The sequence below is a fragment of the Macrotis lagotis genome, chromosome 1 (assembly GCF_037893015.1).
Source record: "Macrotis lagotis isolate mMagLag1 chromosome 1, bilby.v1.9.chrom.fasta, whole genome shotgun sequence".
In the NCBI taxonomy this organism is placed as follows: domain Eukaryota; kingdom Metazoa; phylum Chordata; class Mammalia; order Peramelemorphia; family Peramelidae; genus Macrotis; species Macrotis lagotis.
The window spans coordinates 872,087,095-872,113,248 of record NC_133658.1 but is presented as its reverse complement, the minus strand read 5'-3'; the positions used below and the strand labels follow the sequence as shown (position 1 = coordinate 872,113,248).

Genomic DNA, 26,154 nt, shown 5'->3' with positions numbered 1-26,154 from the left:
AGATATGGGGGGAGGCAGGAGGTAGTAAGAATGTGCATGTGTCTGTGTGTCTGTGTGTCTGTGTGTCTGTGTGTCTGTGTGTCTGTGTGTCTGTGTGTGTGTGTGTGAGATGGGGGGGGGGGGGGGCTGTGCACTCTGGGACTTGGCTTCCCAGTCTCTGTAAGCTGGTTGTCTTCTAGTTGTCACACGAAACCCCACCAAGGATTACCATTCCGTCATAATATTTTTCCGTCTCGCAGCCCCAACTGTTCGGTGCAGACAAGTCTCCTCCTCGACTCTAAAGCAGACAAGTGGTTTTTCCAGGCAGGGAAATCAGAGAACAGAGATTGTCAGGGCTGGAAGGGAAGGCTTAGAACATACAATGTCAGAGTTGGGAGGGACTTTAGAATGCACAATGTTAGGATTGAAAGGACTTTAAGAATAAGGTTGATTTATCTATCACCTTGCCAAAAAAAAAGACAAAAAAAGTATAGGTTGAGCAAAAAGGGACAGAATTTAAGCTATCAAATGTTAGAGCTGTAAACAACCCTAGAAAACAGAATGTTAGACCATTCTGTCCAAGCTAGAAAGAATCGTAGGTAATAGAATGCTACAATATAGAATACCAGAGCAAGACTGGAGTTTAGAACATAGAATGTCAGAGCTGGAAGGGAAAGCTTAGAATATACAATGTCAAAGCTGGGAAGGACTTTAGAATGCAAAATGTTAGCATTGGAAGGACATTAAGAGTATTGGTTGAACAAAAAGGGACAGAATTTAAGACATCAAATGTTAGAGCTGCAAACAACCTTGGAAAACAAAATGTTAGACCACTCTGTCTAGGCTAGAAGCAATCTTAAGTGATAGAATATTACTACATAGAATGCCAGAGCCAGACTGGAGTTTAGAACATGGAATGCCAGAGCTGGAAGGAACTGTTAGACATCATTTAGCCCAATCTCATCATTTATCAAATAAAGAACAGGTACAGAAAAGTTGTCACAAGTTAATAAGGATCATTCGATCTCTCCTAATTCTCTTCTCCTCCCACCACCAAAGATGGGGGTATTCCTTGAAGTCTCTGAAAATAAAATGAAAAAAAAAATGTGATAAATAACAACCACTAACTTTCAGAATGTTTTTTTTTTCCTTTTGGCAAGGCAATGAGGTTAAGTGATTTGCCCAAGGTCACACAGCTAAGTAAGTATTAAGTGTCTGAGATTGGTTTTGAATTCAGGTCTTCCTGATTCCAGGACTGGGGGCTTCATCCACTAAGCCACCTAGCTGCCCCTCAGAATGATTTTTCATTAAGTGTCCACCTTTCTTCTAGGTTTTTCTCCTCTGAAATAGGGGAATTGGATCTTTGAGATTTCTTCTAAGGGTCAATAGTCTGTGATTTTGTGATGTGATCTGCTAAGACTCTGGATTTCCTTCTTCCCCTTTTTACTCTGCTCTCCCCGCACCCACCCCAGGGCTGGCTCTTCACATTAAGGTCTCCATTCTGGAAATTTTGAAAAATTGAAAGATTGTAATGAAGTCCTTGGGGAGGATACAAGTGCTAGGTTATATTGCTAGCTGGCCCCACTTTCTGAATTCCCCAACCACACACACCATCCTTGATTGACATAAGATTCAGTAAGGTGTTATGGAAATGGTCTTGAATTTAGAAGACCTGGATTGGAGACCTGGCTCTGACACTTACTAGCTGTTTGATCCTGGTCAAATAATTTATCCTCTGAACAGTTTTCCCATCTGCCAAATGAGGCTCTTCCTTCTTGTACTATTGCTCTCACCCAGGGATTGTGAGCAAAGCACTTTTCAGAACTTAAAGAACTAGAGAAAGGTGAGCTGTTATTAGAATTTAGTCTCTTTGTTCACTCCAGCTACTATTGGTAATAATAATAATGACAATAACATCTAAAATTTTATTAGACACCTTCTAAGCACTCTACAACCAATACCTCATTTTATTCTCACAATAGTTCTAGACAATAGGTCTATTATTATCCTTATTTTACAATTGAGAAAATAGTTGCAAATAGAGGTTAAGTGACTTGTCCAAAGTCACACAATTAGTAAGTGAGGAAGAATTTGGACTCAAGTCTTCTGGACTCCTGGTTTAGTACTGAGTCACCTAATTGCCTTGCTGCCTTCCCTTTTTTAGCTTACCTTCATTATTTTTTGAATGTATCTCACCATTTTACATGTTATCTTTCCCATTAGAATGTAAGCTCCTTGAGGGCAGGAGATAAATTTGCTTGGTTTTTTTCCCCCTTCTTTCTTTGTATATATTTAAGGTCAAGCAGAGTGCTTGTCTGTTATTTTTCCTTCATTTTAGAAGAGGACCATGACTTGGGGAAGTGATGCCATGACATGCAAGGGAACTGATTTAAGTGAGGGGATGCTGTGCAAAGTCACTAAGCCTCACTTTCTCCCTCCCAGAACATTTGGGTTGAGTGGCCAGATATGAATCAGAATGACTGGAGATGGTCCTGGATGATTGACTGACTGACTGACTCTGGCTCATGGAACTGTGGCCAGGATTGTAGTCTACCAGGTATTGTCATCATAACCTTAGTATAACTGCTTTCAGGGCAGCTGGGTCAAAAGGAATGGTAGTTTGACACCCCATGCCTAGCTCTGCAGAGCAAATAAGTCTCTTGAGGCTCTTAACTCAAGAGGACAATGACAGAGAATGTAGGAAAGGGCTTAACCTCTATTTGTACATTATCACCTGGTTAGACTGTAAACTCCATGAGGTCAAGGACTAGGTTTTACCTAAAACTCTGAAGGTCCCCAAATCTCCACTGCCCTCTACATAAATGACAATAATATAATCAGCTTGGTAGCACAATGAATAAAACACTAGATCCAGAAGATTGAACCAAGAGTTCAAATCCAGCATTAGAACATTAATTCAGAGACCCTGCACAAGTCATTTAACTTCTGTCTGCCTCAGTTTCCTCAACTTTAAAATGGGTATAATAATAGATAGTACCTCCTTCCCAAGATTGTTGTGAGGCTATAATGAGAAAAGATTTGTAAAAATATTCGCAAGTCTCAAAGTGCTATGTAGATGCTAGCAGTTATTATCAATGTTTGCATTTAAATTAAAAGTTAAACCAATATCCAGCTATGACTATGATCTCAAAAAGAAGAAACCCAGTTGATCATTGATCCTTCCATGATAAGTGATCTTAGACCTTACCCTAAAAAGGGAGAGATGTTTATCCCACTGTCCTCTGTCCTGGTTAGATCACATCTGGAACAGTGTACTCAACTCCAGGTGCCACATTTTTGCAAGGGCATTGATAAAAAAAAAAATCGTGCCTAAAAAAGTACCAGGATACTGAAAGGATTGGAGAGAGTAGGCCATAAGGGAACAATTGGTTAAAGGAATCAGGGATATATATGTAACTTGGAGAAAGAAGACTAAGAATGGCAGCCTTGAAGGGCTGCTTAGCCTTAGATGCAGAGGTGGATGTCAATGATGGGAAATCTTTCCGTTTTTAAAGATGTGGACATATCCTAGATTGGAATGAGTTGACTCAGGAGGTCCACACCCTACCCCTGTCAAATGGAGTCCTTCAAGCAAAGACCTTATGACTATTTATGATCCATTATGAATACTGTTTAAAAATCAGAACCTATAAGGTTTCTTTCAACTGATTTTCTGTGATTACTCTCCAGACCTTAGTTTCCTCTTTTATAAAATGAATAGAATGAAATCAATGAAGCTCACTACAAATCCTGTCTCTGAAGAATATGATTTGTGAGACTTTTGGCAAGGCAGTTAGCCTCCCCAGGCCTCCATTCTTATTTGTTATTTTATTTGGGGTTTTCTTAAGGTTTTTGCAAGGCAAACGGGGTTAAGTGGCTTGCCCAAGGCCACACAGCTAGGTAATTATTAAGTGTCTGAGACCGGATTTGAACCCAGGTACTCCTGACTCCAAGGCCGGTGTTCTATCCATTGCACCACCTAGCGACACCACCTCCATTCTTCATCTGTTAAAGGACAGATAGTTGCATTGGATGGCCTTCCTTCCCATTTCCAATGAGGGATGTGGATTCCCTTGCAGCTAAAATTTTAACTTATGAGATTCTGCATGATTTGCAAGATCCATTCCAACTCTTGGTTCTATGATACCATGAAATCAAACACTTTTTCATAGTAAAATCCATCAAAGGAGAGGAAATCCAATCCCCATCTCCCTCACCCTTCTAAGAGATAGCAGTATTGTATATTGGAATCAGGATAAGCTCCAGCTGCCCTCTGGGAGTTAATGATGGTGGTTTCTTTCTTCATTTGCTGCTCAGGGATTGGGTGACTTTCTTGCTAATCTATCAGAAGACATCTTTATTGTTCAACTGGTTATTCAATAGAAATAGCTGAGCTAAAGTGCAGATACTGAAGAAGAAAGGGGAAGGAGAGCCCAGTCTAGTTGGGGCAAGGGAGAGTTTTGCTGGGAATTGGGGTATAGCTATCAAGTAGTCTCTATAGGACATAGGCAAGGGATGCTCACTGCTAAGAAATTTTGGGGTTCTTGGTCACTGGGGTGGCTAGGTGGTGCAGTGGATAGAGCACTGACCCTGGAGTCAGGAGTATCTGAGTTCAAATCTGGCCTCAGATATGTATTAATTACCTAGCTGTGTGGCCTTGGGCAAGCCACTTAACCCTATTTGTCTTTCAAAAAAAAAAAAAACCAAAGAAAACAGTTTTCCTACAGGGCTCAATTTCTTAAAGAAGCATACCATAAGATCGATGGGAGGCGGGGTAGTTTTGGGCATAGTAGACCATGGTGCTGTATCAAAAAACATTGGATTTTGAACCAGGTCTTTCTTTTTAACAGAATTAAAATCCTAGCTCTATCATTTGTGAGCTATGTGACTTTAGACCAGTCATCTAATCCCTCTGGGCCCTAGCTAAGCCATTTAGACTAAATGATCTCTGAAATATGTCCTCAGTCTAAATCTTAAAATCCTAGGAATCAAGAGACCCTGAATAGCTGAATGTGCTTGGAGAGGCTCATTTTATCTTGGGTTGGATGAGTGTCCTTACTGGCAATATTTCTTTTTTTCTTTTTCTTTTTTTTTAGGTTATACACATACAGTCATGTTACATATATTTCCACATTGGTCGTTCTGTGAAAGTAGAAACAGAAATGGGGGGGGTGGAACTAAAGGGGAAAGAAAAGCAAAAAGCAAATTTTAAAAAGTGAAAATAATCTGCTTTGATCTGTATTCAGATTTCATAGTTTTTTTCTCTGAATGTGGATGGCATTTTCCAATACAAGTTTTTTAGAATTGTCCTTGATCGCTGAACTGCTGAGAGGAGCTGCGTCCATCATAGTTGAATAAATGACAATGATATTCTTAGTGTGTGTGATGCTCTCCTGGTCCTGATTACTGCACTCAGCATTAGTTCATGCAAGTCTTTCTAGGCTTTTTTGAAGTCTGTGATGTCTTATAGAATTGTAATATTCCTTTACATTTATATACCACAATTTATTCAGCCATTCCTCAGTGGTTGGGCATCTCCTCAATTTCCATTCTTCCTAGCAATATTTCTTTAGTATGGCCCAAGTTGTTTTTTGGCTCCAATCCTTGAATTACAAGAGTGCAAATGAAGGAAAAAACTTAAAAAGCACTTTGGATGCTAAATATTAGAGCTACAAATAGACAAAGTGAGTCAATTCTGCTTTTTGTGAGCTCATGTTCTTAAAATGAAGAGACAAAATCAAGGTGAGGGCTCAGTTACAGGGTGGATGGCAATGCCCAGGGACCTGGAGGGCATATCAGTGGGGTTACCTCCTTTCTAAGGCAACATCAAATCATTAATGACTAATTTGTTTACATAATATTTTCCCTTTGCCTTCTTCCAGTAGAACAAAGCCTCCTTCAGGGAAGATTTGATTTTCTCTGTCTTAATGTCCTCATCACTGAACACAGAGTCCTGTCCATAGCAGGTTTTAAAACCAAAGATTTTTAGACAAGATTGGATTTACCTTTTATCCAAACCCACTCTTCTTAACTTCCCTTTTTCTGTTGAGGTCAAACGATTCACAACTTCAAGAGTCAGTGTTCCTTTCCCATTTCCAATTACTTATCAAATAAATCTTATTTAAGGAAGCCCATTCTACCTGAAGTTTTCCTTGTTAGGAAATTGTGCCTGACCTCAACACCCTTTGGAATGTCCTAAACAAAATAAATTTAATCCTTCTTTCATATGACAGTCCTTCAGATACTTGAAAAAAGCTGTTCTGCTCCGCCTGAGAATTTCCAGGATTATGTTAGTAATCATCTCCCTTTTTAAGCTTCTCTTCTCAAGGCTAAATATGCCAGGTTCTTTCAGTCAGTTCTCTTAAGAGGCTGACTCAAGGCCCTTATGACCCTTCCCTAGTCACTCTTCTATTTATCAATGTCCTTCCTAAACAGTGGTACCCAGAACTGAGCAGTTAGTCAATAAGAATGTACCAACTCCTTCTATGGACCCATCACTGAGCTAAGTGCAAAATACAAAAAGGGCAAAAATATGGTGCTGGCAAATAATTATATACCCACAAAATGTTCTAAAGTGTAAATGGAAAGTCACCACAGAGAGAAGCCCTGAGCATAGAGTAGATAATGGGAAAGACTTCTTAACAGAAAATGAGATTTGAGCTAGGACTTGAAAGAGACCAAAGAAACCAGGAGGCAGAGGGGAGAGCTTGGGAGATGACCTGTAAAAAAAGGCTGAGATGGAATCCTGAGATGCAATCTTGTGTTCAAGGAACAGCATGAAGTTCACTGATGATTGGATTGTGGAGTACGTGAAGGGGAGTATAGTACAAGAAGACTAGAGGGGAGAAGAGGGACCTGGCTGTGAATGCTTTGAAAGCCAAACCAAGGATTTTATACTTAATCCTATAGGTCATGGGGTGATCCTGGAGGCTAGGAAGAAAGGAGATAACATGGTCAGATCTGCTTTTTAGGAAAATTGCCTTGGTAACTAGCTGAGTGAAGGATGGATTAAAAAGATTTGAGGTAGAGTTGATAAGGAAGTATGGGAGACAGAAAGGTCTGAGGTGAAGAAGGTAGGAAAAGGAAGAAAATTAGTTTTGTTTTGTTAAGTTTGAGATGGTTATAAGGCAGTTGGGGATGTACAGAAGAGAGACTATGGTGGGATAAATAGATCTGGGAATCTTTTGCCTCATATTGGATGAAAGAATGGAGCTGATGAGGTTACCATACCATTACCAGGGAGACGAATAAAGGACCCAGGATAGACTCTTGGGGAGATGCCCCTAGTTAATGGATGTGACCTAGAGAGTGATCCAGCAAAGGAAACCGGGATTGTTTAGAAGGATTAGGAAGAGAACCAGAAAGAAGCAGGATCACAAAAACCTAGAAGAAAGAGTTTGCAAGAAGTGTATTTTAGAAGATGTCAAAAACTGCAGAGAAGTCAAGAAAGATGAGGAGAGAGGAAAAAAGGCCAATGGATTTTTCAGTCAAGAGATAGGCAACTTGGAAAAAACAGTTTCAGGTAAATGGTGAGGTTGGAATAGGAGGTTTTAGAGATAAGTGAGAGGAAAGAAATTTGAGACTTCTAGAGAAGAAAGCTTTCACAAAGGACCTTAGTAGAAAAGAGAAGAAGAGATATAGGAAAAGTAACTTGGCAGTGTTGGTAGAATCCAATGAGAGTTTTTCTTAAAGATGGTAGAAGCATAAGTATAGAAAACATTTATTCTTTTTCTGATTTTTATATATTTTATTCCCCCCAGAACCAATTACAGGGTAGAACAAGTTTTAACATAATTTATTTTATTTTGAATTTCAACTTCTATCCCTCCTGCCTTACCCTACTCCTTCCCCCCTTCCCCCAAGATGAACAATCTGATATAGGTTATAAATGGGCACATTATTTTTGATGTGGTTGGACCAAGGCAGAATCCAGAGGGACTGCCTCCACCTTGTATCAGCTCCTGATTTCTGAAAGCTACACCTCTCTCAATGCAACTCAAGACCATATTCGTTTCCTTGGCTTCCACATCACATTACTGACTCCTATTAAGGCATACAATCCTCTCAACCCCCCCCCCATAGCTGTGTTTTGATTGTTTTACTTGTGAAGTTGATTTTTGAACCCAAGTGTAAGGTTATCTTTGAAAGCTGTCCTATGGGGAGGCTAGGTGGCATAGTAGGGCAGCTAGGTGGCATAGTGGATAAAGCACTAGCCTTGGAGTCAGGAGTACCTGGGTTCAAATCCGGTCTCAGACACTTAATAATTGCCTAGCTGTGTGGCCTTGGGCAAACCACTTAAGCCCATTTGCCTTGCAAAAACCTAAAAAAAAAAAGTTGTTCTATGTATATAGTTTGGTTTTGTTTTTCAGGAAAGACTTACATTCATATACTAGCACACTACTACTTTTAAATTTTACTTATGATGGCTCAGCGGTCATATCTACCAGTTTTTTCAGGATCCAAACATGTAATTTGTCTGAGCCAGATGAACTTATTAAGAGCAGGTACATGGGGTGGCCAGGTGGCTCAATGGATAGAGCACGGGCCTTGGAGTCAGGAGTACCTGAGTTCAAATCTGGCCTCAAACACTTAATAATTACCTAGCTGTGTGGCCTTGGGCAAGCCATTTAACCCTATTGCCTTGCAAAAAAAAAACTATCCCAATTTATTTTTGAGTAAGAGACTAACAAATCAGGTTTTAGACTTTAGAAATATCAGTTGGGTAGTTATATAGGTACAGATGAAGAAGGAAGACATAGGAGGCAGGGAGACAAATTTTGAAGCTATCATAGCAATCCATGTGAGAGACTGAAATAATTACTGTGTGAGTGAAGAGAAGGGGGTAAAGCTGTACAGTGTTGCTAAAGCAGTAAACATAAGATTTGGCGACTGATTGGTTATGGAAATATATATAAGAAAAGGAAGACTAGAGGTTGATTCCAAGCTTGTAAATCTAGGTGATTGGAAGGAAAATATTGCCATCAATATGGAAGTCTAGATCATAGATTTAGACCTAGAATGACCTGGAGGTCAATAAGTCTAATGAAGTTTCTCAAGATGAGGAAACTGAGGGACTTGTCTAGGATGAAGTAACTATTGAGTATCTGAAGTGGGATTTGAACCAAGGTCTTCCTGACTCATAGTCCATTCCCTCCCTACAACACATCTCCTCTACAGAGAAGAGTGGACTGGAAAGGAAATGTATATTAAGATCTTGTTGGTTTGTGTTGATCTCGAGAGGACATACATTCAATCAGTTGATAATGCAAGACTGGAGCTCATGGGACATATTAATACTGGGCAAGGGATTTTTATATTATCTACAAAGGGATAACAATTGATCTCTTTAGTTGCTGATAAGATCATCAAAGGAAGGAGATGTAGACCTAGAATAGAATTTTTGAAGGACAGCTGGTGATATAGCAGAAGAGACTGAGAAGGAGCTGTCAGAGAGATAGGTAAGAGAACTAAGAACAGAGCATGGGAGACAAGGAAGGATTATGCAGAACATGTGGTAGAAGATGACCTGGAGATGGCAAGTAGGACAAAACCTGAGAAAAGGACATCAATAAATCACTAGCAACCCTGTAAGTAAGCATTAATTATGCACCTACTGTGTGCCAGATATACAGCTATCCTATTTTTAATCTCCATTTTACAACTGAGGAAACTGAAGCAGACAAAGATTAAGTAATTTGGCCAGAAAGATACACCCATTAAAGGATCCAGACCCAGTGGTCCATCCTCTGGGTCATACAACTAACCACTTCTACTTTAATGAGGCCAGGGAGTTCTTTCTGAGATCAATCAAGGCAGTATGCAGAGAGAGCCTACCTCAGAGTCAGAAAGACCTGGATTTGGGGTCTGCCTCTGACACATACTGGCTATGTAATCCTGGGCAAATAATTTAACCCTTCAGTGCCCCCACCCTATGTAACTCTCTTTAAAGCTATAAGCTGTGTGGGGCAGCAAGGTGGCACAGTGGATAAAGCACTGGCCCTGGAGTCAGGAGGACCTGAGTTCAAATCCAGCCTCAGACACTTAATAATTGCCTAGCTGTGTGACCTTGGACAAGTCACCTAACCCCATTGCCTTATTGAAGCCTCTCCAAAAAAAAACAAGACTATAAATTGTGCATAGTAGGCACTGACTGATCTGCTTTGATACAGGGAGTTTCCTCAGTATGAATGATAATTCAGGCATAATAAAATGAAATAAAACTTTGGAGAGAATCATTTCATTTCATTGGCAGATTCCAGACTCCACTTTGTAAGGGATGGAGAAGTGATAGCAATGTTGTACAACAAGTGTAGACAGCTCTTCCCAGACAATTGGCAATCAAGGAAGAAAAAAATAGAAGGCAAGCTTGAGAAGGATGGCAATGCCAAGCAGCTTTTCATTGTCATTTTTATTATATTGACTCTGTCTAGCCATGTGCAATTAATATTTCTCTAGTTGTTTAGCTCTATCTTTATTTGTGGGAAGTGTTTTGTAATAGTGTTCATATAGTTCTCAGGTTTATCTTAACAAGTAGACTATTAAGTACTTTTTATTGCCTGTACTTTTTTTCAATGAAATTTTTTTCTATCACTTCCTATTGTTTTTTGTTAGTACTATTTAGAAATGCTGATAATTTGTAATTTTATATACTGCTATTTGCTAAAGTTATTAATGATTCCCATTAATTTTTTAGTTGATTCTCTAGGGTTTTCTAAGCATACCATCAAATCATCTGTAAAAAAATGACAATTTTGTTACCTCATTACAAATTTTACACAACTTCTTTTTCTTATCTTGTTGCTATAGCTTGAAATTTTTTCATGTGGCAATTGGGGATGAGTGATTTGACCAGGTTCACAAATCTGAGACCAGATTTGAACTCATCTTGATTCTAGGTCCTGTGCACTATCCATCAAACCAACACTGCTGCTCCTTATAGCTAGCATTTTCTAATATAATATTGAAAAGTAGTTGTGATAATGAACATTCTTGCTTCAAATGAACATTCTTGCTTCACTCCTGATCTTATTAAGAAGGCTTCTAGTCTATCCCCATTACAGATGTTCCCAAGTTTGTTCTTGATTTTAAATAAAGCATTCCTATGTTTTTCCAGTGTAGGATAGGAATTGGTGTTGTATTTCACCAAAAGCTCTTTCTTCATCTATTATGATGATTATTATAATTATGACATAATTATATGATTTCTTTTATGCTTTTGATATAGTCAATTATGCTTATTGTTTTCTAATATAAATCAGTCCTGTATTCCTAGTAAAAATTCCAACTAATTGTAGTATCTTATCTTTGTGGTATATCATTATAATCTCTTTACTAATATTTTTAAAAATGTTTTGCATTGATATTCATTTTTTTAATTTTTAAAAATTTATTTAAGGCAATGGGGTTAAATGATTTGCCAAGGGTCACACAGCTAGGCAATTATTAAGTGTCTGAGGTCAAATTTGAACTCAGGTCCTCCTGACTCCAGGTGCCCTGGTATCCACTGTGTCATCTAGCAGCCCCCTGCATTGATATTCTTTTTTTTCTTTAGGTTTTTTTTTTGCAAGGCAATGGGGTTAAGTGGCTTACCCAAGGCCACACAGCTAGGTAATTATTAAGTGTCTGAGGCTGGATTTGAACCCAGGTACTCCTGACTCCAAGGCCGGTGCTTTATCCACTGCACCACCCAGCCACCCCCATTGATATTCTTTAGAAGAATTACTCAATGGTTTTCTTTCTCTGTTTTTGCTCTCCCTGGTTCTTCAGTCAGCTTTTGTATTTCTTTTACATTTGACCAACTCTATTTCTTCAGTGTTTTTTCTGTCTGTCTGTCTGTCTCTCTTTTTTTAACCAAGCAATAGCTTTGTCTTTTCAAACTTTCTTCCCTCACTTTCATGTTCTCACCTGATTTTTCTTCTATCTCTTTTATTTTATTTTGATGATTTTTTTTAGCTCTTCCAGGAATTCCTGTTAGGCTTGTTCAATTTACTGTTTTTCTTTGAAGCTTTGTTTATTGCTATTTTTGACATTGTTGTAAGAGTGTATGACTTGATTTTCCCTGGTTTAGCTTTTTCTGGTCAGGTCCATTTTTATCATTTGGCCATTTTTCCAATTTTCCAGTCTATTGAATGTGAATTTTATGTTAAAGTTGGTTTTTTCCTGGGTTTTTTTTTGGGGGGGGTAGTTGGTGGTGGTGGTGGTGAAGGGGCACTGTCCCAGGCTTCAGGTTTTTTTGCACTACTTTCTGAACTAGTTCTGAAGTTTGGGAAGTTTTCAATGCTTCCACAGAGAAGTGTGGTCCTGCTCTCCTGGCTTGGGCTCTAGTTTTTATCTGGAAAGAGCCCCTGATCCCTTGCAATTAAAGCAACACTACTACTCAAGGCCCCTGCTCCCTCATGGAGTGCTACATTCTGCCCTGGAACTGTGACCTAAAAGTGAATGTAGGCAACAGAGGTGCCAAATAGCATCTGATCCTGTAGTCTGTGCTAGTACACAGGGCTTCCTTGTGATCTCTTTCTGACAAGTTGCCTCATTGTCTCTGACTTAAGAGCTTCTAAAGCTGCTATTACTTGTGTCCCTACTACTGGTTTTACATCCACATGGGCCCTGGGCCAACCTCCACTCCTGAATCACAACTTTCCTTCTGATCTCCTAAATTGTTTTGTCTTGGAAGATTATCTAACCTGACCTTTTATTGACTTTGTACACCAGAAATTGATTTAAGACATTATTTTAAAGGTCTTTGGAAGGAAATATCGATGGAGAACTCACTTGTAGTGTTTTCTCTACTCTGCCATCTTGACTCTGCCCCTGGAAGTCTCCTAGACTTAGACTTTAGAAAAATCAGTTGATTGGAGAATGAATTAGAATGGTGGGAGACTTGAGGCAGAGAGACCAATCAGGAAGCTTATTGCTATAGCTAAGAGATGATAGGGGCCTGAAGTTCAGAATGGTGACTCTATTAGTAGACAGATTGGGACTGAAATAAGATAAATAAGATAAATTGTAAAAGTAGAAAACACAAGATTTGGCAATGGATTGAAAATCTGAAAAGAAAGAATCAAGGAGGACACTGAAGTTTCAAACCTAGGAGAATGGTGGTATTCTGAACATACATAAGGAAATAGGAAGATATGGAGGGAAAGGTTATGGGTTCTGTTTTGAACAAATTAATCTTGTCTAAAATGCAATGTGGTGATATATAACTACAGCTCAGGAGACATATGAACAAAATGTGGAATTTAACCGTGGCAAGGAAAAAGATCATTACTTCATAAGATGTCTTAGAATCAGCTCTAAGCAAACCCAAGGAGACTTACAGCTGGGGGCAGCTAGATGGTGTAATGGATAAAGCACTGGCCCTGAGAGTCTGGTGGACTTGAGTTTGAATCCAACCTCAGGTATTTAAAAATTACCTAGCCATGTGACCTTGGGCAAGACACTTAACCCCATTGCCTTGCAAAAACAGAGAGAGAGAGAGAGAGAGAGAGACTTAGAGCCGAGGAGGAGAGAAAACAGCGGATGATGATCAATTTTGAGGTCCAAAGTAGAGGAGAAGTATGAGCTTATTCTCTAAAATAGAAGGTCTGGTCCCCCACTGAGGAGGAAAGGGAAAAGGCTTTTGTGACAACCTTTAGGAGAGAATAGGTTTGGAATAATCTTAGTGGGGAATATGAGAGTCAATCATGGAAGACTAAAAGGACTGCTTTGCAGCAGTGAGGGCTTTGTTGAGATTAAATATCATAAATATATAGTGAACCCAAATTATTCCTACAGTTGTACATATAGTAGCTATATTGTTAAATATTTTAAAAATTATCCCCCAGTTACAAACAAAAACAATTTTTAACAATTGTTTTTAAGTTTTGAGTTCCAAATTATACTTCTTTCTCCTTACTACCCCACTCCCTGAGATGGCAAGCAATCTGATAGAGGCTAAACATGTACAGTCACAAAAAAAATTTCCATATTAACCCTTTAATGCAAGAACCAAAAAAAAAAAGGAAAATAGCATGTTTCAGACTGTATTCAGATGATATCAGTTCTTTCTCTGGAGACAGGTAGCATTTTTTCTTATGAGTCCTTTGGAATTGTCTTAGATCTTTGTATCACTAAGAATAATTAAGTCATACATTGATGTTCATTGGACAATGTTTTCCTGTTTCTGTTCAATTTATTTTGAATCCATTCTTGTTAGTCTCTCAGTTTTTCTGGAAATTGCAATTTCATATAGCACATTAATATTCCAGCACAATCATATACCACAACTTGTTCAACCATTCCCCAATTGATAGACATCCTCATTTTTTAGAAAGATTTTTATTTATTTTGAGTTTTATAATTTTTCCCCCATTCTTGCTTGCCTCCCCCACCCCACACAGAAGGTAATCTGTTTATCTTTACATTGTTTCCATGGCATGCATTGAGCTAAGTTGAATGTGATGACAGAGAAATCATATCCTTAAGGGAAAAAAAAGTATGAGATAGCAAAATTACATAATAAGATAACAGGTTTTTCCCCTAAATTAGTCTTTGTTCAAAATCCACAGTTCTTTCTCTGGATACAGATGGTTTTCTCTTTCATAGCCCAAAATTGTCCCTGACTGTTGTACTGATGAAATGAGCAAGTCCATCAAGGTTGATCATCACCCCCATGTTGCTCTTAGGGTGTACAGTGTTCTTCTAGTTCTGCTCATCAACCTCAGCATCCTTGAATTCCCATCCCTCCTGGTTTCTAAAAGCACAATAGTATTCCATGACATGCATACCACAGTTTGTTGAGCTATTCCCCAATTGAAGGACATTTACTTAGATTCCAATTCTTTGCCACCACAAACAGGGTTGCTATGAATATTTTTGTACAAGTGATGTTTTTATCCTTTTTCATAATCTCTTCAGGGTAATAGACCCAGTAGTGGTATTGCTGGATCAAGGGGTATGCACATTTTTGTTGACCTTTGGGCATAATTCCAAATTGCTCTTCAGAAAGGTTGGATGACTTCACAGCTCCACCAACAATGTATTAGTGTCCCAGATTTCCCACATCCCTTCCAACACTGATCATTTAGACATACTCATTTTCCAGTCTTCGCCACCACAAAAGAGAGCTACTTTAAATATTTTTGCAGAAATGGGTCCTTTTCTTTTAAAAAATTGCTTTGGGATATAGATCTAGTATCAGTATTGCTGGGTCAAAGGGTTAGTACAATTTTATAGTCATTTGGACATCTCCAGAATGGTTGGGTCAGTTTATAACTCCACCAGCAATATATATGTACTAATTTTCCCACATCTACTCCAACATTTATCAATTTCATTTTCTGTCATATTAACCAATATAATAGATGTGATTTGGTACCTCGGTGTTGCTTTAATTTAAATTTCTCTAAATCATAATGATTTAGAGTAATTTTTTCTATTACTATAGATAGTCTAGCAACTTTCAGGAACATATGAATAGGACTGAGTGTGATAGATGGTGGGGTTGGAAGTCTGACAAAATATAACTGTCTTAGGACAAAGGGACAAAAGAGTCACAACTGATTGAACATTTTAAAAATTTAATATGTTAATATGCTTTATTAGTATTTTCTCTATCACTTTTTAAAGTTTAGATTTCTAAATTTTCTAAATTTGTAGATTTTCAATTTCTAAAGTTTCTAAAACCATTCTTATCTCCTAGGAAAAAAAACAGCAGGTTAGATTTGACTCATAGGATCAAGTACAATACTCCAGATACAGTGTGAAATGCATATATCATCTCTTTATTTCTGGAATCTATGCCTTCCAATTCAATCCAAAATCAAATTAGCTTTCTTTTTTACTGCTATATAACACTCATGTTAAGCTCATGACCCATTAAACCTTCTAGATCTTTTTTTTTTCAGGCAAACTACTCTCCAATTCTTTCTCTTCCATCTTGTGCCTGTGAAACTAATTGTTCAAACCCAAGTGAATTTGTCCTTATTGAATTCCATCTTATTAGATTCAGTCCAGTATAGTAATAGCCTATTGATCAATATATTAGCTATTCCCTAACTTCCAGTTTTGTGTCATATGCCAGTGTGCTGGGTGTGCTATCTAGGTGTTCATCCAATTCACTGATTAAAATGTTAGAAGCACTGAACCAAGCCCAAATCCCTGCCAAATTGCCATCAAATCACTAATGACTAGTCTTTGAGTCTAGTATTCAACCAGCTCTAAATCCATTTTGTGATTTCAAGAAGCTTTGGGTATTTGTCACAGTCAAATCTCACCAAAACTGTCTCCACAGATAGGCTAAACCAGCTTGAATATAACCCATGGGGTTCAAACTGCTCAGTGAGTTGGAGTAATGTCTACTTAAAGCATATGAAAACTTTTTTCTGCTGGAATGGGCAAATGAAAACAATCTGTTCCAATGGCCAGGAGGGCAGCTGAAGCAAGTGGAGTGCTAACAGTTTGTTTAGATATTGAAGACACCAAGGCAATCCACTGCATCCCAAGTCATAGCCAGTCATCTTGACTTTTATCTTGCCACTGGACTTTGATAACTCTGAGAGAGAGACTGATTAACTCTGTAACTCTGCATCACTTAAATCCAGTTCAATTGCAAGACATCATCACCCCTTTATGTCAATGGTCCTTTACAAAAACACAGGACAAACAACCACAACAAATCCATTTAACTTTCTGATCATCTTTTGCTCCATCTTTTCCATAAGAACCATATGAGATATTTTATCAAAGGTCTTGCTAAGCAAAATTTATCTCCAACATTCCCTTAACCTCTAGTTTGGTGAACCTATTTAAGATGGAAATAAGGTCAACTTGTCAATGACGTGATCTGGAAGCCTTGTTAACTCTTTGTGGTCATCACTTCCACCCTCTACATCTCCTTTTCTAGAGTGTTGACATTCAGTAACTGACTCTTAAATGATTCATCCTATAATTTTCACCAAGAAAGTCAAACTCATTAGTTTGTGTATTGCAGACTGTATTCTCTCTCTCTCTCTCTCTCTCTCTCTCTCTCTCTCTCTCTCTCTCTCTCTCTCTCTCTTTCTGTGTCTCTGTCTTTCTATCTCTCTTTTTCAGGACTAGGCAAGGGGAGTAGCATTGATCAAAGGTAAAAGTGACCAGACTCACTCTTAACTCTAACCTCATTTACTTTGGTATCAACACCCCATTCATCATTTTTGTCTTGTCCTCCCCAGTGCAAAGCTTCTTCTCCTCAACAGAGAAAAGAGAAAAAAGTAATGTGAGGATTGATTCTGCACCCTCTCCCAATTGCCAGCTATCATCATTCCATCCATCCTAGTCAATGGACTTATCCCTTCTTTAATCCTATTCTTTGCCTTCTCACAAAACTTTACAAAAATAAAGCTGTCTTCTTATTGTCCTTAGCTTCCCCTATCTCAGTATATTCTGATTTTTTTAGCATTCCTGACCCTATTCTCAGAGGACTATGCTCTACACTTAACAGTCATCCTGCATTAGCTGACAAAGCTACAAACTTTGTAAATTTGTTTTTAATGTTTGCTAATGACTTCACTCTTGATCAATCTTACTCTCTTCAGATAACTCCTGTTTTATCTTCTCATGATAATCTCCAGAATTTCATTATTCTTTATCTATACTCTTTTCTGTTTTTTCCAAATCTAGGGTTCATGTCAGGTTATATCTGGAAGTCTTGCTGTCCATTACAAACTCTAGAATGAAGTGGCCACTTCTCTTCCTCCTAACCAGCCCTAGGGTTTCTGTCATCACTTCAGAAACCAATTCTTCATTGTTAATGGGATTTAGGTTCAGAATAGTTTTTTTCCTTGCCTGTTTCTCCACCTGTTTGAAGGATGAAATTATCATTAAGGCACATGAATGATGCCTCAGATTTCTATAGTGCTTTGAGTACCTGCTAAGTACTTTACCTATATATTCACATTTGGTTCTCTCAACAGTCCTGAAAAATAGATGGTATTCTTATCCCCATTTTACAGATGAGGCATGAGAGAGGTTAAGTACAACAAGGAGGTATTTGAGATAACTTTTAAACCTAGTTCTTTCCCAGGCCTTTGCTATATTCACTATGCCAGCTAGTTACTTTGAGATACACAGTGTTTTAGTCCCTTATTTTACTTCACTTACCTATTTCTGTTTTTAAAATGTGCCCATTCAGGGTCATGGTGAAGTCACAGGTCTCTTCCCTTCCCAGGAAAGGGAGATACATAGACATAGCCATAGCCATAGCCATAGCCATAGCTATGAAAAACATAGACATAGACATAGAGATAGACATAGACATAGGCATAGACATCTATACATATGTGTGTGTGTATATATATATATATATATATGTATATGGAGAGAGAGATATAAATATATTCTCTGCAGATATGTGTGTGTGTGAGGTCAAATATGATGTCCTCTTTCTCCAGTTTTGTGCTTAAAATTTGTGTATAGACACTTTGAGGTCATGGGTTTTGCTGCCAGCTTTCTCCCTGGATTTCTGTGTGAGGCTATGATATTAGTGGTGGGATGCACCCCTTGCCTAGGGTTTTCATAGGGTATCTTTGTGTATTTGGAAGACCCTAAATATGAGGTATCAAAGAGGAAGATTGTGTAGCAGATCTTGAAGACTTTGAGAAAGCAGCACTGTAACTGACTGGGCTCCTTGATAGAGGTAAATGGATTGAACCACAAAGGAGAAGAGGTTGTTGGAAGTAGGATTGGAGAAGGAAGGAGCATGTATTCAAAGCTATTGATCCAGTGATATGATAGCATTGTGCTTTGAAAATACTATTGATAGAAATCAGGATTCTTGACTCCTGATGGTGTGGTGCTGCTCTCTTGGGCAAATCTAGTTCATCTTTCTCAGCCTCTCATCCCATAAGTTGCTAATTGTTCTCATGAGCACCTTGTAGTTGGGTTTTAATTAGCCCAATTAAGGAGAAGGGCACATCTCTCTAGTAAACACACACTTAGTTGATCGATAATTAAAGGGCTTTTTCCTAGAATAACTACAAGAGAAGAGTTCAAGTTTTTGCTATTTTAAAAAATAACAGCTGATATTTATTTACATGTGCTTCACATATATATATATATATATATATATATATATATATATATATAATCTCATTGGAGTCTCACAAAGGCAAGTATCATTAGCCCCATTTTATAGATGAAAGTTATAACTAAAAAAAAAGAGAGAAAGTTATAACTATTCCAAACAATGGGCTTGACCCTCTATCTACACAAGAAAAGTCAAGGGAAGGAAGAATATCTATTTTCCAGACTAGGTTATGCAGCTAGATGGGTTCATCAATCACTATATAGATAGATAGATAGATAGATAGATAGATAGATAGATAGATAAAGGAAAGACTCTACAGATGGATAAAGAGAGGCAGAGAGAAGACTGGATAGCTTTGGGGAGAATTCAAAGTTCTTTTCATTTTAAATAAAATTGTACAGTATGTTTATTTTCTTACATCACTTAAAATTTCCAAGTATGTCCCTCTCTATTTTCTCTCCCAGAAAGCCATTACCTTAAAAAAGAGTAGAAACAAAGGAGTATAGGGTGTCAATTGTTCATGGGTAGAGCAAGTTAATATAATAAAGATGACAATTCTACCGAAATTAAATTACCTAACACCATACCAATCAGACTACCAAAAATTTATTTTACAGAGCTAGAAAAAATACTTTAAAAAAATTCATCTGTGGTTAGGTGGCACAGTGGATAGAACACCAGCCCTGGAGTCAGGAGTACCTGAGTTCAAATCCAGCCTCATACACTTAATAATTATCTAGCTGTGTGGTCTTGGGCAAGTCACTTAACCCCATTTGCCTTGCAAAAACCTAAAAAAACTTCATCTGGAGGAACAAAAGATCAAGAATATCAGGAGAATTAATGGAAAAAATACAAAAGAAGATGGCCTAGCTATATCAGATCTAAAACTATATTATAAAGTGTCAGTCAATTAAACTGCCTGGAACTGGCTAAGAAATAGAGAAGATAATTTAGGTACAAAAGAAACAGTAGTAAATGACTACAGTAATCTACTGCTTGATAAACCCAAATCCTCCAGCTTCTGGGATAAGAATTCATTATTTGACAAAAACTGATGATAATTGGAAAATAGGATGACAGAAACTAGGCATAGAACATCATCTCACACTCCATACCAAGATACGGTTGAAACAGGTGCAGGATTCAGACCTAACTGGTGAATTCATAAGCCATTAGGAGAACAAGGAAGAATTAGCTGTCAGGTCTATGGAGGGGGAGGATTTTATGATCAAACAAGAGAAAAAGAACATTATAAATTATAAAATGGATAATTTCAACTACATTAAATTAAAAAGATTTTTCATGAATAAACAATGAAACCAAGATTAGAAGGAATGCAGAAAACTGGGAAACATTTTGTACAGCTAATATTTCTGATAAAGGATTCATTTCTAGAATATATAAATAAGTTAAATTTAAGAAACTACAAGTCATTCTCCAGTTAATGAATGGTCAAAGGATATGAACAGGCAGTTTTTAGCTATCTATAGCATATGAAAAAATACTCCAAATCATTATTGATTAGAAGAAATGCAATTTACAACAATTCTGAGGTACCACCTCACACCCATCAAATTGTCTAAAATGACAAAAGAGGAAAATGATGAATGCTGGAGAGGATATGTGAAAACTGGGACATCAACATGCATTGCTGATGGAGTTGTGAACTAATCCAACCATTCTGCAGAGCAATTTGGAAATATGCCCAAAGGGCAATTAAACTTTGCATACCCTTTGTTGTATCAATACCACTACTGGGTCTATATCCCAAAGAGTTCATTAAAAAAGAAAAAGGACCCACATGTACAAAAGTATTTATAGCAGCTCCATTTTGTAGTAGCAAAGAATTGGAAATTGAGGGAATATCTATCAATTAGGAAATGACTGAACAAGCTGTGGATATGAATGTGATGGAGTACTGGGCTCTATAAGAAATCATGGGGTAGGGGCAGCTAGGTGGTTTAGTGGATAAAGCACCGGCCTTGGAGTCAGGAGTATCTGGGTTCAAATCCAGTCTCAGACACTTAATAATTACCTAGCTGTGTGGCCTTGGGCAAGCCACTTAACCCCATTTGCCTTGCAAAAACCTAAAAAAAAAAAGAATTCATGGGGTAGGGGCTAAGCTAGGTGGCTCAGAGGATAGAGCACTGGCCCAGAGTCAGGAGGTCCTGAATTCAAATCCTGCCTCAGTCTTTTAATAATTGCCTAGCTGTGTGATCTTGGGCAAGTCACTTAACCCCATTGCCTTTCAAAAAAACAAACAAAAAATGAGAGGTCAGACTTCAAAAAAACATGGAAAAACTTGCATGAATTGATTCTGAGTGAAATGAGCAGAGCCAGGAGACCACTGTACACATTAATAACATTGTGAGATGATCAACTGTGATGAAAGCAGCTCCTCTCAGAGTTCAGTGATCAAGGTCTGAGAGACCTGTTATGGAAAATGCCATCCACATTCAGAGAAAAAAGTTTGGATTCTGAATGCAGAGCAAAGCATACTATGTTTACTTTTTAAAACTTCTTTTATGTTTTTTTCTTTCTCATGGTTTCCCCCCCTTAGTTCTTTCACAACATGATTTATACAAAAATATGTTAAACACAATTATACATGTACAACCTTTAACAGATGTCTTGCTGCCATGGGGAAGAGAGAAGGGGGGGGGTGGTAGAAAATATGAAACACAAAGTTTGCAAAAGGATGAATATTTAACACCATCTTTGCATGAATTGGGGGGAAAGGGGGAGTACACGGGATAAGGGGAGCTCAACAGAACTAATCAATATAACAAAATGTTTGTCATTTTATACAGTGTTCCATATGTAAATCTATTTGTGTATATTCCATTCATAAATCTACTACCTCTGAAAAGGAACAGGAGGAGGTACCTTCTCATATCTCTTGTTTGAGATCAATCTTGGTCATTATAGTATTCCAAGGACTGTTAATAATGGAACATCTGAAAAGTTTAACAACATCCTAACCTAATAAACTTTCCTGAGGCATTGAGTTTTGATGGTTTTGTGTTTTCATTGTTGTAATCCTTGTGTATATTTTTTCTCACTATATCTTCCTATATTTTTGTAAAATATTCATGGTTTTTTGAAGGACAGGAAAATTCCATTATGCTCATATACCTCAACTTCATTCACCTCATAATTGAGAATTTACACAAAGTAATTTTAATAACCTTGAAACTAAACCTCATCTTTTGATCTTGGTGCTCTCTTGATGGTGCTGTATGACTTCAAGTCTTGAAACACTATGGATAACTAAAGATTTAAAAATACATGTTCCCTAGATACCTTCAAAGATAATAAAGGAATATCATTTCAAAGGATAAAGGAAGGTGTCCAACAGTTTAGGCCCTCCCATCCCACCATAGCTAAACTTATGAGAAGTCATGAACAAAACCTAAACAAAAAAGACAAACTGACAGGAGTGGTTACCTGCATCATTGGAGGAGAAGCCTATCACAGATTCAATTTAATTAAGGGTATCTTCAAAAGTCTCTTAGAACTTAAAATTGCACTAGGACTTTTAGGACAACCCTATATCTAGAGCATTACAGATAGGAAAAATGAAGTTTTAAAAAAAAGTGATTTGCACATACTTGCACAACTCATATCAGAGGTAGGTTTTGATTTCAAGATCAGCATTCCCAACTCTGCCTTCACAGAAACCTCCAACTGTAGAGATTAACTGTAATGTAAAACCAGTAAAAAGAAATGAAGGCAATTGCTCTACCAATCTCCATTAAGTCCCCAGCTCCTTTCCTAGGACTATTAATAAAGGAACATCTGAGAAGCTTAATAACATCCTAACCTATTATGAAGCATGAATTTGAAGGTCTATTTCTCCATTTGCAATTGTCTCACCCCTCTTTCCACTAATTAGCATCCCCTTTTAGAAAGTCTCCTCTTCAATAAGCCTGACTTGAAAACTTTCTTTTTTTTAATTATGAATATTAATTCATTCCTTATGAACTTTAAAATCATTCACAAAAAAGAATATTTCAAAATACAAGGAAAAACAAGAGCAGGTTTTCTATGAAATCAAACTTTTATTATATAAAGTTTTAAATATATATATATATATATATATATATATATATATACACACACACACACACACACATTATATTGAGGAAACAAAATTACTCCTTTTTTTATTCTATCATCTCCTTTTGAACTTCTTCCAATGTATCTCTCTAGATTGATTATACATGGCTCCCCCTCATACACACTCCCTGGCACCACTCAGAGCCAAGATCACTCATTTCCTGACCATAATGACCTAGAGTCTACTTCCTTATCTGGAATTTTCTACTTTCTCAGCATATCCTCTTCCATTCCATAAAGCATCTTCTTCTCCTCCTCCTCCATCTTCTCTTTTTCCTCCTCTTCCTCCTCCTCCTCCTTCCCCTCCTTCTTCCTTCTTCCTTCTTCCTTTTTCTTCTTCCTTCTCCTTCCATTCCTCCTATCAATGTACTTTCAGGAAAATATTTACCAATTTGGGCCTCAGTTTCCTCATCTGAAAAATGAGGAGATTGGATGAAGACTTCTGATCTTTGATTTGAAAAATGAATATATGAGTCAGGAATAAATCAAGAATAAATAAGGAAAGGTTTCATAAAGAAGTCGGTACCAAAGATAAAGACAGATAAGGATTCTAAGAAGTGAGGTCTCCCTTTCAAGTATATGAAAGATGGTCTGGGCTAATGGAATATGATAGAATTCCAAGTTAAAAGAAAGCTGATCATCTAGTCTTGTTGGAATTTAGAGGTTTTTGAGGGATGTAATGGCAAATAAGACTTGAAAGGGAGTTTGGAGTCAGATTGCATTGGAGGGCTAAAGAGTTTTCTACTCTGCAATGGAGAGCCCCTGGAGGATTTGGAGCAATGGAGCAGGATGGTTCTGTGCTCTAGGAAGATGATTTTGACAGCTGGCAGAGACAGTCTAGAGACAAGGGGCACAAAGAGGCAGTCTGCTGGATAAGAGAGTTCAAAATGGTGACTTCCTTTTTTTTTCAGTGAGAAAGGGAGGATAGAAGAATGGAATGATGTGCTAGAGCATGGGTGTCCAACCTTTTAGCTCTTCTGGGCTGCAGTGTTCAACAAAACTTGTCAGGGCTTGCGTGTAGAATGTAACATGTATTTATGACTACAATGTAACCATTGTTATCAATGTGTATAATAATAAAATGTCATAATGCCACATGAATGGGCTTTGAGAGCTTCAGGCAGCCTGAGGACTGCAGGTTGGACACATCTACTCTAGAAGGTCAATAAGAAAAGGTTACTAGATGGAGCAGGATAATTTGAATAAGAACCTTTGACTGTAGAATACTAGAGCTAAGTGTGATATCAGAGTATATATTCACAAAGCTGTGAAGGACTTTAGAACATAGCATGTGAGGGCCCATGAAATATAAAATGGCAGATCTGGAGGGGAGCTGACATTCCATTTAGTTCATGGCTCCCTCATTTTACAGATGAGGATACTTCCCATGGGGGAGGGGACAGGCATTTATTAAGGAATTATAAAGTTCAAATCCAGCCTCAGACACTTAATAATGACCTAGCTGTGCAGCCTTGGGCAAGCCACTTAACCCTAGTGCCTTGCAAAATAAACAAACAAACAAACAAATAAATAAATAAACAAGCAAACAAACAAACAAATGAATGAATAAATAAATAAATGAATAAATAAATAAATAAATAAAAAGAGGAATTATAAGCCCTTTACAAATATTACCTCCTTTTATTCTCACAAAAATACCTGAAAGATAGATACCATTATTATCCCCATCTCACAGATGAGGGAAGAGGCAGACAACAATTAACTGATTTGCCAAGGGTCTCACAGTTTGTAAGTGTCAGAGGCTGGAGTTGAACTTCAGGACTTCCTTGAGTCCATTGCTCCATCTACTGGGCTATTGCTCTGTCTTTGGAAATTAGCTTTCTTACTTTGGAAGTTTCCTTATCTCTTAAGCAGGGGTGTTGGCTTTCAGGATTTTTCAGAGTCAAACTCTTAGTAGTCTCAAAGGAGCAGTAATGTGTAGCAGAAATAACCCAGGACCAAAAGATTTTAATGGATTTTCATCCTGGTTCCAGCTGCTACTTCTGTTACAGCGGGAAAGTCAATTCACCTCCCTAGGACTCAGTTTGTTCATTTGTAAATGGGGGTGATGATGATTTGCCCCATTGGAAAGGGATTTGTTAACCTTAAAGTATCAGAAAGATAAGAATTAGGTCCAAGTGAGAGGTGACAGAAGGATCAGACTCCAAAGAGAGGAAGAGAGGCAATGTTTTTCTTCTCTTAAGAATTCCTCTAAAAATTAGCCCCTGGGAAGTTTCTCTTGTCTTAGTGGACTATTGAAACCTAAGTCATTAAGGGACCAAGGGATAAATCAGAATAGATTTTTCATGTCCATTTTTAGAAGGCCAATTTAGAGGTCCATCTTTTTGAAGGTAGATGATTTGATTAATCAGTCAATCAACAAACATTTATTTAGTACCTGCTGCATAAAGTAAGGAGTCTGTTAGTGACCCCAGCAAGATCATGGTATTAAAACCTAGAAGGGACTTTCATCTAACTCATCCCCAATTTTAACACTTGTGGAAACTGAGGCCCAGGGAATTTTAGTAACTTAACCTGGAAGAAAGAAACAGAACCTTGTTTGGACCTTTCTCTCAAAAAGTTCTCAAAAGAACCTATAGAGTATGAGAGTGGGAAAGGGCTATCATCTAGTACAACCATCTCATACTTCAACAGAGAAACTGTGACCATGAGGGGAGAGAGGAATTAGTGATAGAACTGAGATCCAAGCTCATATTTCCTGATGTATGTTTCAGATTTTGAATGTGCAGTGAGAGCTCACTATGAATCAACATCATATGAGAGTCCAGAAAGCTAATGTGATCTTAGGCTATATTAAGATGCAGAAGTCTAAAATTGGTGATAAATCTCCTATATATACCCTGCTCTGATGAGGCATCTAAAATATGATTTATTTTTTGTGCACCACATTTGAGAAAAGATGGGAATTGAGAAAAGGACATTAAATTTGGCAATTAGAGATCACCAGTAACATTGAAGAAAATAGTTTCAGTTGTTTGTTTGTTTTATGT

General features: G+C 37.7%; 1 protein-coding gene across 3 annotated transcripts in view; it reads left to right on the top strand.

Annotated features, from left to right (window-relative positions):
* VWA5B1 (von Willebrand factor A domain containing 5B1) overlaps positions 1-26,154 on the top strand; it is a 129,186-nt gene that overhangs the window by 1,383 nt on the left and 101,649 nt on the right. The window lies entirely within an intron of this gene.